We start from the raw sequence: 15,568 nt of genomic DNA, 5'->3' as shown, positions 1-15,568 counted from the left end.
CTCACTGCAACCTCCACCTCCCAGGTTCAAGCGATTCTCCTGCCTCAGCCTCCTGAGTAGCTGGGATTACAGGCTCGTGCCACCGCGCCCAGCTAATTTTTGTATTTTTAGTAGAGACAGGGTTTCAACATTTTGGCCAGGCTGGTCTCGAACTCCTGACCTTGTGATCCACCTGTCTCGGCCTCCCAATGCTGGGATTACAGGCGTGAGCCACCGCACCCGGCCTAGCATGTACGATTCTTACAGCAACCCCAGGTGGTGAACAATGCTATGATTCCCGTTGTACAAATGAGGAATCTAAGGCTTTGCAAAGCTAGGTAACACGTCAGTATTACTCAGCTTCATAAGCGACAGCCCTAAGACTTGAAGATAAACGCATCTAATTCCAAAGCTCATGCTTTTAGCCATTACTTGAGACAGTATTAACTTTTAAAATTTGTAATTGATATGAATTTGGCCATGGGAAAGCAAGTTGAGCATCTGGGGCTGATGGGAGGTAACATTATGCCCTCTCTTAGCCTCAGTATCTTCATCTATAAAATGGGAATAATTATATCTGAGTCACAGAATTTTTTGGCTATTGATGAGGATTAAATAAATTAATGCATATAAGAGAGTTTGGTACAAAGTTCACTTTTATAGAATGCAAGCTGTTATATGCAATGCATAAATTATTACTTAGTTACATGTAAAATCTTCCCACCAAGTGAATGAAGCTTCACCTGGGTGTAGTGCTATGAGATAGATATGAGGGGCAGATTGATTTATGCTTCTCAAAAACAGAAAGTGTTCAGGGGTGGAAGTGTGGGTGGGGAGTCTGGGCCTCCCTGACACGTAGCAAAGCTGGAATGTGAGTACGGCAGCAGGATGGATGGGGATTTGGACGGATGGTGGTAAACCTCTTTTTGGGGCACCCCTCCAGTATTTGGGGATATTCTCTGCTTTCTTTTGAGAAGACAAGTGGTTAGGAGCTTCCCTAGCCTTTCTGTGGTAAGAATCATAAAGATCTTTGTTGGGTACATACCTGGAGCTTGGTTTCCCTAAGCATAGCTTTCAAGAACTTAATCTGGCTTTAGTCTCCTATTTAAAGCTGCCACCCGCTCTCAGTTCTTTGGGTTTTCCTGCTAAGAACAGATATAACTTGGGCAGTCTTCCAGTTCTCCTTTCTTGCTGCCTTGAAGACAACACACAGCCCAATCACAAGGAGGAAGAGACAGGCCCCAAGAAGATCCCCGTCTCTACTAAAAATATAAAAATTAGTTGGGCGTGGTGGCCTGTGCCTGTAGTCCCAGCTACTCGGGAGGCTGAGGCAGGAGAATTCCTTGAACCTGGGAGGCGGAGGTTGTAGTGAGCCGAGATTGTGCCACTGCACTCCAGCCTAGCGCCTGGCGACAGAGTGAAACTCTGTCTCAAAAAAAAAAAACAAAAAACAAAAAAAAAAAGATGACAATCCTAGAGAACTCAGTGTGAGTAGACTTGCTGAGGTTTCTGACTTTTGCTGGAATAGAATACCACTGGCTTTTCGATATTTCTTTTCCCAACTGTTTCCTTGTCAAAATGGCCAGCAGCTCAGCTCCCTAAACATATCTTTTCCCCTAGATTGGTTCAGAGGAAGCCATCAAGCTACTTTTGCCAATGGATGATCTGCCTTTTTGAGGTCCTTCTTTCCTCTGCTGTTCATAGGAATGATCACACTGTAATATTTCCTTTTGGAATGTTACGAAAGACACCAAGAAATCAACAAGAAAATTTGAGTTTATCTGACAGAAGAAACTGGACTTTTGTACTCTAATATTTATTTATTAGAACCAATAACTGATCAGAATTCACTTGCTTAAAACCATGTAAAGAAAGATGCTTAATAAAGATAATTACATCACATACAGTAATCTGTTTCAGTAAATTTCACTTTACAATGACGTGACGAATAAAGAAACAAATTGCTCTTTCTTTCCAATAAGGAATTTTGGAAATTTCTTACTGAAAAATTCAAAATTTTAGGAAATTTCCAAAATTTAAGATTTTGGAAATCCTACCTGCATCGTTTTCTGAAAGAATATTTAGAGATTAAGGTTATGTAGAATCCAATATATTGATAGTTTAATTTAACTCACATTGTTAAATTCTTTTCCTAATTTTATTTAAGAAATGAGTAATATTGACAAGGTCCTGGCTGTGATTTATTACGGTCTGTTCTATAGTCTCTACTCACAGCCAGATTAAAAGTGTCTCAGGGCCAGGTGCGGTGGCTCACGCCTGTAATCCCAGCATTTTGAGAGGCAGAGGCAGGTGAATCACTTGAGGCCAGGAGTTTGGGACAAGCCTGGCCAACATGGTAAAATCCCGTCTCTACTAAAAATACAAAAAAATTAGCTGGGTGTGGTGGTACATGCCAGTAATCCCGGCTGCTTGGGAGGCTGAGGCAGGAGAATCACTTGAATCGAAGAGGTGGAGGTTTCAGTGAGCTGAGATTGCACCACTGCACTCCAACATGGACGACAGAGACTCCATCTCAATAAATAAATAAATAAATATAAACAAATAAATAAATAAAAACTTTAAAAAGTGCCTCAGGTACACCCTGTGCCTTAGGAAGTGCCTGGTACACACTGGTGTTTGGCACATAATTGTAGTGTGAGATTGCACCTGACATGTTACTTGAACCCTAGACAATTTCTATCAGGTATGATTAGTTAGGCTAATAACATGATATATGACTATTACATAAGAGCACACTATAATATGTGTCTAAAGCCATAATGTCAACTAATACAATTCAACACCGTAGAATGTGATGAGTGCTTGCAGATTGATGAGTACTGTGGTGAGGAAGCATATAGAAGGTAGATCTGGGGGCAGGATGTTTAGGGATAGATTTGAGTAGGAAGCAACTCTTGACCATGACCTTGAAGGACAGGTAATGTTTACATGGCAAGATACAAGGAAAAGGAAAAGCATAATAAAAGGCATAAGGGAGAAGCGTTTGGGAAACCATTCATCAGTCTGACAGGAACATAGTTAAGAAAAGTGCAGGGAGGTAGTAGGAGGTAATTTAGAAGTGGAGAGTCAGATGTCCTATTAAGGAGCTCGGACTTTATCTTGTAGGCCCTAAAGACATTAGTGTAGGATTGGAATGAAATAAAGACTTAACCTTAGAAAAATACTGTGTGGATTGAAGTTTTCAGATGAAGAGTGGGCACATCAATTTGGAGGTGATGGAAATAGTTCGAGAGAGGTGTCACACAATTGAAAAATTCTTTTAGGACTTGCTTTTTGAAATCTCAATTGTTTATGTTTGTAAAGATTTTGTTTCAGAAATGACTGGTGGAGAAAGAAGTGTATTGAGAGTCAAAAGATAGGACTGTGTCACTCATGTGCTAGTAAAAAACTTCAAGCTTGGTGCTCTGTTTTCCTACCTGTAAAATGGGCATAACAACTACCAGAACATCCCTCAAAAGATTATACTAAGTGATAGAACTTTGAAAGGTAACATGCCTCATGTGTGTAAAATGCCATTTACTTGGAATATTTTTATAGTAAAATTATTTTCTTTGGACAAGATACAGATTCAGAAGAAAATCATTTTTCTATGAGATTAGGATTCAGATCATTAGAACTTATTCATAGTTAGTAAATAGATACTTTATATTGTGTACCTTTTTAACACCTCACTTCTCTCACAAAATGGATGAAATCATTGAACGAGGGGAAATGTGTGGTCGCTGCAGCTGCAGCATTTTATGATTCTATAGTTTTTGCCTTTAGCAACCTTCTCTTAGAATAGTGACTTAAGGCCGGTGCCTCACACCTGTAATCCCGGCACTTTGGGAGGCCAAGGTGGGCAAATTGCTTTTTCTTAGGAGTTCGAGACCAGTTTGGGCAACATGGTGAAACTCCATCTCTATAAAAATACAAAAATTAGTTGGTGATAGTGGGTGCACAGCCTTGAGAGGCCAAGGTAACAGGATGACTTGAGCCTCGGAGATACAGGCTGCAGTGAGCTGAGATGGTATCATTGCATTCCAGCCTGGGCAACAGAGGAAGACCTTGTGTGTGTATATATATATATATATATATATATATATATATATATATATATATATATATATATAAAGGGACTTAGGATACTGACAGTATAAGCACACTCAAACCCATGTGCATCTGTGCTGGGAATAAAAGACAGACATGTTCTCATTCCACTGATTTAGGACTCTGGTTGGAAAGGAAAAGTGTAATGTCTCCTGCAATTGCCTAAAGTGCTTTACGTTTATGGGGCATGAAAAAGCTAAATTCTGTGATGTGTGGGTAGAGGAAAGGAGGACGAGTGTCCTTTCTGATTTCCTCTTTTTCCTTCTCTTCCAAGGGGAAACAAAAGGTTAAGGCAACAATTTAAGAAGGAAAGGCAGGGAGCTACTCGGGGTAGAGTTGGTAGGGAAAGGCCAAACCCAGTAAATAATTTGATTTCAGTTACAGTAAATCGCAAATGACAATGCTACACTCCTGAGAATGTTCCATGATGGAAATGTCTGGGCTTTGCATTTTGAGCAAAGCAATACCAGGAGAGGGTGACATTATAACATCCAGCAGGAAGAACACCGCTCATGTCAGTTTGATGGTACTATTCCGCCAGATCACTCAGTCTTCACAAATCAGGCAAATAGCTACCTCACATGTCATTTGTGAAGGGAAAGACTCCTAGGAAAATGTTTTCTAGGAAAGGGAAAAAAGCAGAAAGCAAAGGTCTCCTGCCTACTACAGCATTCATGTTACATAAGCAGAATTAATGTAATAGTGTATTAATCACTTAGAACAGTTCAAGTATTATTCCTATCTGGGCTCTGCAGGGCCCTTGCTTCACTTCTTTCTCACCATTTGGATTCTGTCCATTTTACTCCTCCCTCTGCACTTGGAATAGAAGTGAAATTTGTTGTGCCAATGTTCTACTTGTTAGAAGCTATGGTAATGTTCAGTAGGGGAAAAGATTTGTACTGCTACATAGAAGGAGATTTTGGGATTATTTAAGGCTTTGTTGATGGGATTCCTAGAATCCACTACCACTGGGTATACTAGACAAGTCTGTGGATTTACAAAAGTGTGGATAACATGGGCTGTACTTGATTTCTCTATCCAGCTTTTTGGTTCTAAATTTATTGCCAGTTTTATTTATCAAACCTATTCTCAGTGGAGTAGTATTTTCTCTGGTCACAAGGAAACATCTGTAAGCTTAAACCTTAGAGGCAGATAGCCAGTTAGAACATTTGGCATATGAAGCTTAGATAGCAGAAGAGAAAAATTAATCAAGGCAATCCTCAAAAATATTGAGAAGGCAACTAAGAAAAATTTCTTATCACTGACAGACTGCGGTATTGAATTCGTTTTAATTAAGAAATGTCAGAATACATAATGAATCAATGAGGAGTGTCATATTATGGCAAGTTTCAATGTTGATGTCAATCTTGACTGCCAGGATTTATGGTAGATTATATAATGGAATCCTGAGTTCTGAGAGATCAAAGGAAAATGCTGGCTCTTTCTTCATCCATTCTCTTAGGTCAAGCCTACCCAGCAAGAAGCCAAGTTGAGAACTGAGCAATTATCTGAAGTGGGCAGTGGAGACGGCCAAACCAGATAATATATAACCAGAAAGTCACCGTGGAGGGAAAATGTGGACTGAAAATAGGATAAGGGGTGGAGGTAGAATGTCAAGCCATTTGGTCAGTGTCCACAGTCCAAATTCACTGAACAACAGCCAATTCCTTACTTCATGTGGTTATTTAGAGCGAGACTAATAGACTAGAGTAAAAAAAAAAGAAAAGTTCATGACTAAGGTTGTTGCATGTTTGTGCAAAATTTCTTCAAATCTCTGTTATGATCTGTTACATGTCTAATTCTGAGTACTTCCAGGGATTGTATTTTGCTATTTTAGATTAGTGGGTTCAAGTGGTGGAGGAAGCCCATATAATCTGACTTGCATGGAGAAAACAAGTCCTTTTTATAGATTAGTTGAGTGTTATATTTAATTAGCCTTTCCCCCCTCCATAACGCATGGTTGTGAATTTTCCATTTAAAGTTCTGAGGCTCTGACCTTTATAATTTCCTTGTGGAGCAATTTCTGTATCTCCTTCAGTAGAACATAGCAATGAATTATGCAAGTTCCCAGAATAGAATTTGTGTTAATTTTGTTTTTTTAAAAACACAACTACCAAAGTCTCAGGACCAGTGTGGTATTTATTTCTTTGATTTGATATGGAAACCATAAACTACTTACTTCGAGCAGATGTTTCCCAGTCCTAAAATTTAGCTATCAGTCCACTGGCACCTTCAAATCTGTCAGGGTGCACCTGCTAATTCTGAAGCCTCCCTAATTCAATGTTAAACTTTCCATTTGTTTTTTTATTGAGAAAAAATTTGTAAATTAGGTTCAGTATTGCTTGGAATTAGGAAAAATAGACAGGCATGCCAATATTTCAGATGGAAAAACAAAATTAAGAATTTAACAAGTTTTTCCTCTTCATTCTATCATGTCTTGTATATTTAAAGCTGTTATACAACATTTTAAAAACAAACAAACAAACAAACAAACAAACAAAAACCCAGGGCATTTTTCCAAGTGCTTAGGCTGATGTTTGAAATCCACAGTAGAAAATGCCCTATGGAATTGTCTTTTAAAGCACCCCATGGGAGTCTATTGAAAAATCTTAAAGTAAAAATTCAGAAGAATTTTATATACAAGAATTAAGAACATTGTTTTATAAGCAATAGGGAAAAGCTGTATTAAGTAGTATTGCTCAATTTCTCACTTGCTCTGTGCAGTGACTGCTTTTTCGACCATATATCAATGTCTGAATCTTCATGGTAAAACCGTATCTACCACAGCCACGGCAGGTTTTGTTCTGCTGCCGTGTGATTTGAGACATTGTGGGCTGGGTTTTTTTGTTTTCAAAATTTATTTCTAATGTCAGCAAAGTGGATCTATAGAAATGGAAGTAATCTGTAATCCCAGCACTTTGGGAGGCCAAGGCGGGCAGATCACCTGAGGTCAGGAGTTCAAGACCAGCCTGGCCAAACATGGTGAAACCCATCTCTACTAAAAATACGAAAGATTAGCCAGGCATGGTGGCATGTTCCTATAGTTCCAGCTACTGGAGAGGCTGAGTTAGGAGAATTGCTTGAACCTGAGGGGCGGAGGTTGTGATGAGCTGAGATCAAGCCATTGAACTCCAGCCTGGGGGGGCAACAGTGAAACTATGTCTCAAAAAAAAAGGAAAAAAAAAAAAAGAGAAGAAATGGAAGTCATCCCATGGACCTGAATTGGTGTAGTGGATTATGGTCCATAAGTAAATGAAGAACTGCTTGTGGATGGCATCGATGACAACTAGCTTAAGCCCTACTCAGCTTTGTAAAAGAATGTAATCAAGGAATTTGATCTGAAGAGATAAGCCAAACATTGATTCTTCAGTGCCTATTGATAAGTGAGACTACTTTTCTTTTTAACAGCCTTATTTCACTTCAGTGGTGAATCAAACCAGCTTTAATTAAGGAAATCTGTAGAAATAAGCCATATCTCCCTTTCCTTCTCTGTTAAAAAAACAAAAGGAAGAAGAAAGACATAAGCGCAAAGATCTCTTCACATTCTCCAGGACGGCAGTGCCAAATATCAGCACGGATCTTCTTGAGAAAGGATGTAGACCTTAATCTGAATTTTGAACCATCACTGAGGTATGTGTGAACGTATTAGTTTCCTCTTTCTCTGTACCGACTTTGTCCATGAATTCATAAGATCTAATTTGGTCATCAGTTTGGAGAATGATTTTTCATTTAATTTCTTTGATTATCAAGTATGTATTGCCTGGGGCTCAGCAGTACACTTACGGTCTGATGGGCACTCTACATGTGTTGCTTTGGTTGAAATTAAGGATATAATCCATGAACTACCACCATTTAAAAAAATCCCCAACATCTACTGTGTGGGTGAGGTTTCTTTGCATATTATCAAAGAGGTTAACCAATTTATCTGCATGCTGAATAGTCCACTCTAAGTACGGAAAACCCAAGCTTTTTTCTTTTTCTTTTTTTTTTTCTTTCTTAAAATAGAACTTTTATTTCATTCTTTTATCCTCAGAGCTTTACCATAGTTTCCAGGAAATAAAAACGTTTCTTGATTTGAATTTCACAACCTTTCTTCTCTTACCAGTTGTATGGTGCTAATAGGAAGCAAAATGTGAGTGAACTTTTAATTTAACCCTAAAATAGGAAAACATCTTCAGAATATAGACTATATATTCAGTTACCTACCTAAAAATAGAGACATAATTCTTACATTCTCAGTCATTAAGAAACATTTCTATTGAATTTAATTATTCAAAGCAACAGGTAGTAGTTTCATAAGGGAAAAGATAAGCCATACCACGTGTATTTGTGGTCACCAAATAATTACATTATTTTTATTTAAAATTAAGATAAAATAACTTACCTTAAAGTCCATTTCTCATTTCCTCCATAAAACATTTTGAAACTAGTTCATAAACCTCTTGAAAACTCATGCCTATGTTACAATGAAAGTACAAATTGTCATTATTGCCTAGAAGCCAACTCCAGAGGCTATGTATCTATGTAGCGTTTTGCAAATCCAGTAGCAGGCATGTGATATAAAGATTAAATGCACCCCTGATTTGTGAATACTATCCCAACCTTCAAAACTGTCAAAAGCACAGAAAGTCTGGGCATTTTAAAGTAGAACCTGCCCAAATTGCAAGGGAGGGGTTGGGTGTAGGACATAGGTCTCTCTGCCAATCAGCCTGAGATGCCATTGGACTAAACCTGACTTCACTAAGGACCAGACTGGCAAATATTACTCAGCGTGGTAACTTCCTAATTGTAGAACCGGCCTGTTTGGTGAAGTATTTCAGGACAATTTTTAGCTGGACCATTTCTACCCTACTGCATAGGAAATGAAGGTTTCTAGGCAAAGACTTTATACTTAGTGACTAACTCAAAATGGTAAATAAAGTCACCAACTCCAGGCTTAGCTACTGTCCTCAAAAGTGCTGTGAGACTGGTCAGGCCAGTCTTCTGAGGCTGGAGGTGCATGTGGAACCCCCAGAGTCTTGACTGCTAGGGCATGGCTGACTGCAGGCTGTTTAGAAGCACCCCGCCCTGCAAAACTCCCCTGGCTTAGGAATTTTAAACAGTTTTGGTTCTAATCTGTCTGCTGAGACTCTGAATAGCTGTGAATGAGCTGTCCTGTGAATCACAGAAATGTTAATGGGTGAGCTGCTCTAGCTTCTTACTTTTAATTTTTGAGACGGAGTCTTGCTCTGTTGGCCAGGCTATAATGCAGTGGCCTGATCTTGGCTCACGGCATCCTCTGCCACCCAGGTTCAAGCGATTCCTCTGCCTCAGCCCCCTATCTGGGACTGCAGGTGCGCGCCACCATGCCTGGCTAATTGTTTTTTTTTTTTTTAAATTTTAAATTTCAGTAGAGACGGGGTTTCATCATGTTGGCCAGGATGATCTTGATCTCCTAAACTCGTGATCCGCCCACATTGACCTCCCGAAGTGTTGGGCTTACAGGCTGAGCCACTGCGCCCTGCCCTAGCTTCTTACTTTTAAGTAGAAAGTGCCTGTAGCTCTTTGCTAGCTTGATGCAGAGAGTTTGATTCTTCTTTTGGGCAGCAGGGAGAGATAATGAAGAAATAGGGGGAAAAATAGGTTTTAACACATCAGTGAGTCTTCTATCTAGCTGAGGCTGAGCAAAGTCGGAGAATCAATGCAAGTCGCTTCACTACGGTTTGGATCTCATACCATTTTCAACATACACCTCCTTTTCTCTCTTTTTGTTTCTACACCCGTCAGCCCCTGAGTAGTCCTGCATTGCTTTCCCCACTTTGAAATTTTAGATCCAAAATTGATGATTCCAGAAAGGTCTAAGTTGCTGCTGCTGAGATTTCGAAAGAGAGCTGAGGCTGGGCATGGTGGCTCAAGCCTGTAATCCCAGCACTTTGGGAGGCCGAGGAGGGTGGATCACGAGGTCATGAGATCGAGACCATCCTGGTCAACATGGTGAAACCCCGTCTCTACTAAAAAAAAATAAAAAAAATTACCTGGGCATGGTGGTACAGGCCTGTAATCCCAGCTACTCAGGAGGCTGAGGCAGGAGAATTGCTTGAACCCAGGAGGCAGAGGTTGCGGTGAGCCGAGATCGCGCCATTGCACTCCAGCCTGGGTAACAAGAGCGAGACTCTGTCTCAAACAGAAACAAACAAACAAACAAACAAACAAACAAAAAAACAAAAGAAAGAGAGCTGAAACAAACTGTTGGGATTCTAGATGCCATTGAGCATCTACCTGAGTAACTGTTCGGTTGGGTCACCAGAAGAATTCTCCTCCATTTTTGCTGCCCTTCCAATTTATAAACAACACAGAAGATCAGTGGTTCTCCTGTAATCAAATATATTTGGCTATATTAATATTAAATTTTGGTCTTGAGTAGAAAGATTCTAAGGGCTAAAAAATAAACGATGTAAAATGTCTGTTAATGGCTTAGTGTAGAAGCCCCACGTGGGATTGCCCCTATTTCCTCTTTCATTTTTTTAAGATCCAACACTCAAGTTACAAAAGTTGATTCTTTTGTTTTGGAGACTGAGTCTTGCTCTGTCACCAAGGCTGGAGTGCAGTGGCGCGATCTTGGCTCACTGCAACCTCTGCTTCCTGGGTTTAAGGGATTCTCCTGCCTCAGCCTCCCGAGTAGCTGGGATTAAAGGGACACACCACCACTCCCAGCTAACTTTTGCGTTTTTAGTAGAGGCAGGATTTCTCCATGTTGACCAGGCTGATCTCGAACTCCTGACCTCAGGTGATCCACTCACCTTGGCCCCCCAAAGAGTTGCGTGAGCCACCGAGCCTGGCCACAAAAGTCAATTCTTAAAACGTAAAATTTTCATTTCTTTTTTGGTCTACTTTAGCCATGTCTGGAGTCAGTGAGCTCAGTCAAGTAGTTTGTAGAATGACAGTTGTGATACCTATTCATTTACCCATCAGATTATTTTCTGCTTGCTATGGCACTTTATAGAAAACAGTTTATTTGGTCATTACAACAGCTCTAGGAGTGAGTTTCATTATGCCCACTTTCTAGGAAAGCAAACTAAGGCTTTGAGAAATCAAGTAATTTGCTAAACACTACCCAACTGGTAACGATATGACAGGACTTGAATTTAGGATGATAACTTGAGATCTTGAACCCTGTAAATGTGGGTTTCCACAGGCAGAGGGCTTAGATATTGAAGCAAATACAGAAGCAGTATAAAAAGGAAAGATTTCCCATAGGGAGCTTGTCATCCACTGAATGAGAAGCTCAGACTTCCACTGTGAAATGATATTTGTATCCCCATTGTGTGCAGCAGATGGGAACTCTCATCATTGTAAGAGCACATTTTTCTGCGTATAAATGACACTTAATAGAGCTGACAGATTATATATATCTGGAACACTTTTACTTAGCAGAAAGGCAAAAGGCTAAGATTAGCTGTCCAGTAATTTTATTTGTCAAGCCCAATTCCCATGCTAACTTCTCTTCTACTAGTGAAAATGTGTCATCAGATTTGGTCCCAAGATGGAAAGGTAAAAGGATCCTTTCACCAGTAAACAATACCCATGCCATGAGTTTTGCAAGGATAATCCCCCCCCCAAAAAAAATAGGTAAATCACACATGAATAACCATGAACTGACTACAATAGAGCAATATGTGTTCATTTCCACTAATGAATAAGCTGCCATGATGTCTTTTCATTCTCTGTTTGGGACAAATTACTTCTCTGCTGTATTTTCATTCTTACACGAACCTATCTGCTGTGATTTTTCCCAGTTTTGACTTTATCTTGTTGCTTTAATCTTGTCTCTAAGTAAATTATAGCCCCAACAAATATATTCCAGTATTGTTTTTTTTTTTTTTTGAGACGGAGTTTCGCCCTTGTTACCCAGGCTGGAGTGCAATGGCACGATCTCGGCTCACCGCAACCTCCGCCTCCTGGGTTCAAGCAATTCTCCTACCTCAGCCTCCTGAGTAGCTGGGATTACAGGCACGTGCCACCATGCCCAGCTAATTTTTTGTATCTTTAGTAGAGACGGGGTTTCACCATGTTGACCAGGATGGTCTCGATCTCTCGACCTTGTGATCCACCCGCCTCGGCCTCCCAAAGTGCTGGGATTACAGGCTTGAGCCACCGTGCCCGGCCCTTCCAGTATTGTTTATTGTAATTCCTGCCTTTATGTCAGGTGGCAAGAGGAAGGGACTTGTTTTATTAATTCATCAGTCTGGGTGCGTGCTAAGGAATCTTAGTACACACTTCGATGATGGTAGATTGAGTCTAAAAGCTAGTTGATTCCATTTATTTTGGTATGCCTACATAACAAGGCCACACAGCAGTGCCATATTGTTGACCTGACATATGAAATCAAATAAGATGTACCAGAATTTTCTGTACAGTCTGAAGCTGTATGTGTACACCGACGAATGAAAAATCTTAGTTATTTGGACTTTCGGGTTCCATGATGCCAGAGAAAGCCAGACACCAGGAGCTTGAATCAGCTAAGACCTAAGACCCTGAGTATACATTTAGATGTTTACATTTTCTTCCTATTGCAACATTCAGCCATTGCTTTGGTACCTATTTAAATAATATATTACTGCTCATCAAAGTGGAAATAAATGTTTTGTTACTAGTTGAGTATTGAATAGCTCTTCATAGGTTTGTGATTTTGACTCAGCTCCAATAGGCAGGACCCATTTCTTCAACTTACTTTGGCAATGGGAGAGACTGACTGTGTGCTTGAAAGTGATCTACCCCTGTTTTTGTTCATCTTTCTTCAATCCCACAGGGCCATGGGAAGAAGAGGTAGCGGGCATCCTTGTTTGCCTCAACCAGGAAGCACAAGGCCATCCCAGGGTGGGGGAGGAGAGAGGTGGGAGGGAAGAAGCATGCCCAACAGGGCCACTGTTTATCTTGCTGGCTGGTCAGGTCCTCTCGGGGTAGATTTCCTGGGATAAGAGCAAAGCTTATTGGTTGTCCTTGCTGTGCCACAAGAGCACACCAGGTGTGCCCCTGCAGTCTTGCTTGCCTTCCCACAGCCTGCCCTTGCCTAGCGTTTCAGCTGATATCTTTTCTGCTCAGGAGGAGAAACCAGAGAAAATATGGAAGGAGTGTTTCCAATGTTAAGCCCTTAGACCGAACTATAGCAATCTGTTTTACCTGGAAACTCGAAGAAATAAATCATGACTGCTGTTCAGTAGAGGTAAAATAAAAAGCAGCTTTGCTTCTTTGGAATCATACTTTCTGAGTAGCCTCTCTGAGAGCTGCCTACTGGAAGGATTTGTCCTCCAAATGTGAGGATTTGTGGTGTTCCAGGGTTTATATGATACTGGCAGGATAGTTTGCTAATCTAGAGGGCTGTGCTTCGACCTTTAGCCAAGGGATGTAAGCCGTGTGTTTAGGTTACTGAGCGTCTAGCACAAAGCTCTAATGTTGAAGGAGAACTGAGGCAGGCTATATCTCTGAACATGTAGAGTTGACTAGAAATGCCAATGTTCATTTCAAAATAAAATCATTATCTTTCTTTCACTTCCATTTAAAAATGATTATTGCGATTTTGCATATTGTTGAATGCGTATTAATTTTAGCAAGTTTAAAAAAGAGATAAGCATAAAGACATACATAAAAATCACATATTCTCATTAGCCATAGATAATAATTAATAATATTTTAGTACATTTTATTTTAATTTTTCTTAGCAATATGTATGTGTATAGGTATACATATTTAAGTGTATATATATGTAAATTTAAAAAACATGAAATATTCCCACAATACAATTAACAAAAATCTGAGATACAATACAATTTTCATTTGTAATATATAGAGTATGTATATGTATATACACATTATATGTATATATGAAATATATGCATAAAATACACACACAGGTATGTGTTTGGCAAATTGAAATGATGTATCTTGTAGATTTTATTTAACATTAGAATTTATGTACACTACTTAGGTATTTTAACAAGGATTGTTGTCCACATCTGTTTATTTCCTTACAAGTAATTCCAAAAAGTGGAAATAGAAGGGCAAGGGGCAACGTTCTTTATAAAGTCCATAAGGAGTATCACCAAATATTTTTTGCTTCCTTTTAAAACATGATTATATTCTGGAAGTCCTCTAAAAATTCCAAGCAAAAATTGTTCAAAGTCCCATCTAGAAATCAAACCACGATTTTATTTGATTATGCCCCTTGTAGTCCTTGTGTACGAACTTATTCTATTATTGAATGTAATAGATAATTTCCATTAATTTAACAAAGAATTTAATTTTTTACATTTTCTCTTGTTTTGTGCATGCATATTTTCTATTATGTTACAGACATTTTGGGGGTCTTTTTTCCTCCCTTTTTCCTTTGTTTTTTCTTGTTCTGTACCCCTTTAGAGAAATCAGTAAATACAGGTTGATGTGTATCCTCTACTCTTCTCCATGCTCACACAAGCCAGTATTTACACATGTACTAATTTCAGGGCAATGGTGCCTGTTTATCATAAATTGTGGGGTAAGGTTATATATATAATAAGTGTGTATGTGTATCTTGGTTTTCTCACTTTGTGATATATCTTGAAGATTCTGATATATCTTATAGATCTATCATTATTTTCAGTAGTTGCATGCAGTATGACTTTACTATAATTTATTCAAGTAATCTGCTTTCAACAGATACTCTGTTGTGAAGTTTTCAACATATAAAAAAGTGCTTTCACTACAAATATTCTTAGATACATATTCTTAGTAATTGGGGGTTTTATTTTTATGGTGTAAATCCCAGGAGTAGAATTACTGGTTTAAAAGGTATTGTATCTTTAAATTTTTATGGGTTTTCCATATTATTTTCTAAAAATATTATGTCAAATCACAATTCCACTAGCTATGTTTGAGAATATCATTTTCCTCACTAGGACTCTTATTTCCCTGCTTTCTAATCTTTGCTGAGCTAATGAGTAAGAACTATTAATTTTCTTGACTTCATTTTCTTTCATTTGACTTTCATTTTCTTGAGCTTAAGCATTTTTTCACATTATTGTTTTTCCTTTGGATTTTCTTATCTGTCAATTACCAATCGATATCCTTGACTTATTTCTCTCTTATATAGTTGCTTTTCTCTTATTATATATCAAAATCAAGATAAATACACACACACACACACACACACACACACACACACACACACGTTGTGGAATGGCTAAATATACCTAATTAATATGTGCATTACCTCATGAAATTATCATTTTTGTGGGGGGAACACTTAAAATCTCTCAACATTTTTCAAGAAGATAATATATTGTTATTGACTATAGTCACCATGTTGTACAATGGACCTCTTGCACTTAGTCTTCCTATTTAACTGAAGTTTTGCATCCTTTGACCAACATCTTTCCAACCCTCTCCTCCCCGACTGCCTCAGCCCCGGCAACCACCATTCTACTCTAGGTCTATGAGATCAACTTTTTTAGATTCTACGTGTAAG

The 15,568-nt window shown here is 39.0% G+C and overlaps 1 protein-coding gene across 2 annotated transcripts in view; it reads left to right on the top strand.

Moving 5' to 3' along the window:
* ESR1 (estrogen receptor 1) overlaps positions 1-15,568 on the top strand; it is a 441,625-nt gene that overhangs the window by 42,952 nt on the left and 383,105 nt on the right. For both annotated transcript variants that reach the window (XM_074397268.1, XM_074397267.1), the window contains exon 2: positions 7,597-7,719. The gene's annotated coding sequence lies outside the window, so the exon portion shown is untranslated. The remainder of the gene's footprint in view (positions 1-7,596; positions 7,720-15,568) is intronic.

The sequence above is a fragment of the Saimiri boliviensis genome, chromosome 4 (genome assembly GCF_048565385.1).
Source record: "Saimiri boliviensis isolate mSaiBol1 chromosome 4, mSaiBol1.pri, whole genome shotgun sequence".
Classification (NCBI taxonomy): domain Eukaryota; kingdom Metazoa; phylum Chordata; class Mammalia; order Primates; family Cebidae; genus Saimiri; species Saimiri boliviensis.
Note: the sequence above shows the minus strand (reverse complement) of the source record. Positions and strands in the feature narration are given on the sequence as shown.